Source organism: Vigna unguiculata, chromosome 11 (genome assembly GCF_037176805.1).
Source record: "Vigna unguiculata cultivar grain cowpea cultivar isolate G323 ecotype 2 chromosome 11, ASM3717680v1, whole genome shotgun sequence".
Classification (NCBI taxonomy): domain Eukaryota; kingdom Viridiplantae; phylum Streptophyta; class Magnoliopsida; order Fabales; family Fabaceae; genus Vigna; species Vigna unguiculata.
This window is the reverse complement of record NC_140802.1, coordinates 14,612,817-14,616,349: the sequence shown is the minus strand read 5'-3', so window position 1 is coordinate 14,616,349 and position 3,533 is coordinate 14,612,817.

Here is a 3,533-nt window from a genome sequence, read left to right as displayed (position 1 = left end):
CTCACATTTTAGATGCATTTGCAACATGTGCTAAATGAGGTAAATGTGAGATGCTTCTAGATGGTGGACCGAGCTAGTGTTTGTAATTGGGTTATTAGAAGCCCAATTAAAATACTAGGTGGTATTTTATATAACACAGGGCCTAATTATATGAACAAAGAAAAAAAAATGTTGTTCTACGGGCCCAAATATAAGCCTATCAAATCTTGACATCCTCTTTGGTCTATGTCAGCATTAGCTTAAGCCCATTTGGCCTATTTACCTCAATAATTTCCCAATCTTCTTGAATCTTTCTAGCCATGCTCCTAGTGTTTGGGCCTCTAGCTAGGTCAATGTCATCATAGTAACATAGTTATAAGTATAAATATAAATATAAGTATTTTATACTAGTCTAAATTAATCTCTTAACTTTTGAAATATTGTATACAAATCTTTTACTATGAAGGATTGTAAATTATATAAATAACTATCTATCTATAATTGTGTGCTTGATATTTTATGTAATAATATTATGGTAGTTATTATCTACTATAATTGGGTCGATACAAGAGAAAATTCAATCAAGTCTCAATTAAATTTTTGTGGTCTATTGAGTATGATTTTAAATTACGTTATTCTAATGCACTTATCATACTCTCTTATTGGACAAGGCTACAAGTCTTTGAGCGAGTGCAAAGTCATATAACATTAGAATTGTATAAGGTAAAGAGGATCAAATCTGACAGATGTGGGATTTACCTTATCATACTCCTTGGTAGGGGATATGGTCCTATCATGATATAATTATAACCTTTGAGAGGCAAGGGTGGGTATGACAAGTGCATGGTCTCATATTCAACTCAATACACTAAGTTATTCAAATGTTGTGTCAAATATATGATGGTGTATGAAAGAGCCATGAAGGTACTTGTAATTGTGTTATTCTTTGGATTTGTACTATTGATTTTGATATGTGATTGTAACAATATGTATGATCTTTTCATTTTGATTATAATTTAGAAATATTAGTATGATTCTAAATTACTCTAACTTACCCTCGTGTGTTTTTGCTGTGGTGTTGGTATCCTTCTACTATGATCGTGTTATTCTTGTGAGTAGAGGATGATGTATGAGTTTAAGAGAAGCAACACTGAGGCTGCCATAGGATGTCTAGTAGTTACATAGTATATATATATATATATATATATATATATATATATATATATATATATATAAATAAGTATTTTATACTAGTTTGAAATATTGTTTACAAATAAATTACTATGGAGGATTGTACATTATATCAATAACAATCTATCTATAATCGTGTGTTTGATACTTTATGTAATAATATTGTGATGGTGATTATATGCTTTAATTAGGTTGGTACAAGTGAACTTTCAATTGAGTCTTAATTAATTTTTTGTAGTCTGTACTAAATAAAATAATATTTTTCAATTTATTCTTTGTCATTTAATTTTTCTGTTTAGGTGATAAGACTGTTATCTTGCCCCGTCACCATTTTGAGTTGTTGTCACATGTAATTTTATCATTTCATAATGTTATAATTATAATTTTATAATCTTACAACCTCTTTATCAAAAAAATCTTAACTACCTTTTCAGCTCCTTACATTTCCGAGACCTCTTTGACAACAACTTCTTTCATGATATTCCAATGAACTCCTTATCCAAATTTCAATTTTAACTCATTTATCTCTTCTACAACAGGTTTAGTGGATGAACAACTTGTAATGTGGGAATGCTGCAGAATGTGTAATACCTTTGGTTGGACTCCAAGTGCATTCATGGAGCCCTCCCATTGCTATTGCAAAATGGGGAACACAACAATGTTTTGAAGATTTTAAATGTTCAAGATAATTGCATTTTCTTGTATAGTTTTCCTTGTGGTTGACCAACACCACGACGTCGTTGAAGATCCTGACTTTTATGGAAACCTTTTTGTCGATTCTCTATTGACGGAGGGGTGGTTAAGGAATTTTTCAAAGATTGTGAATTCAATTGATTATTTTTGTGATGTTGGATTGTAAAAAGAAGAAGAAATTGTAGCACTTGAGATTTGAAATGAAAATTGCTACACAAGTGAAGTATAAAATCATAAAATTATGAAATTATAAAATTATATAATTACATTTGATTTGATGTAAACTGTTTAAATTGACAGGATAATAACAATCACCTTACAAACTTAACCAAATTAAATACTTAACAAAAAATAAATAAATTAAATGATAATACTTCAATTGAAAAATATAATTTGTATTAAGTACCGAATAAACTATAATAGGTTAACGAAGACTTAATCGAAAACTTTTTAAATTTAAAATTTAACTAAACTTAATTTTTACCACATTATATATTTAATTTAATTTAGTTTGATTGTTGATAAAAATATTTAAGTGAAGTTTCATATTTTTAAAATTATTAATAATACATCAATTTTTTTTACTAATAGTAAAATAAGAAATAATTATTGACGAGTTCAATTTATGCATAATATAGTTTAAAACCGATGCATGCCAGCGTTTTATAAAATTAATGATGTTAATCTAATAGTAAAGAAATTTGCACTATTACATTTTAAAAAATGGAGGTACTTGATTCAACCTTAATTTTTTTTATCGTAACTTTTTTAAAATGGTGCCACTTTTGAAGTTTTTATTATTACAGAAATAAAATTAAACAAAATAAATAAATTACTAGAAAGAGAAAAAGGAATCAAACCTTTTAATCCTCAAATTTTAAAAATAGTTACATATACTTTTTTTTTATAATATATGATAATAAAAAAAAAACTACTACTATAGAAAGGAATTATTTTCTTTAGTGTATATAACTTTTTTCAATTTTAAGTTTTAAATCACTGTATTTTTATATTAAAATAATTATTTTATTATTTTTATTACTATTAATTTAAATTTAATCATTTTTTAATCTAAAATAGTTAACTTATCATTTTAGTTTCTAAGTGATTATTACTAATTATTTTTATTACTATTTTAAATTTTAAATAATTATTTATTTAAATTTATCTATTTTTAAACTAAATTAATTATTAAAAAAAGGACGTGAATACGTATATGTTTCAACTAGTTTTTATAAATAACGATCAAATTTATAAATTTAAAAACCTAAATATTAAAACTAAATAAATTTGACTGAAGTATACAGTCTTAAATAAAAACTTATGTCCATTAACTATTTAGTAGTTTGGTAAGAGAAATTTTCCCTACTGATTCAAATTTTCACAATAAGATGCATATCTTAATTAATTAATTTAATTATATATATATATATATATATATATATATATATATATATATATATATGTTTGAGTTCGATCTTCTTGGAATGATTGAGTTAGATTAGTCAGAGGGGAAAGTTCATAATACTGGACAATTACATTTATACACAAAATAAAGTAATTAATTATATAAATAAAAATTAATGAATTAAAATTGATAAAAAATCATTAAATGTTAAATTCAATTACAACTGGAATTAATTATAGAAATAAATATGAGAGAAGTTGAG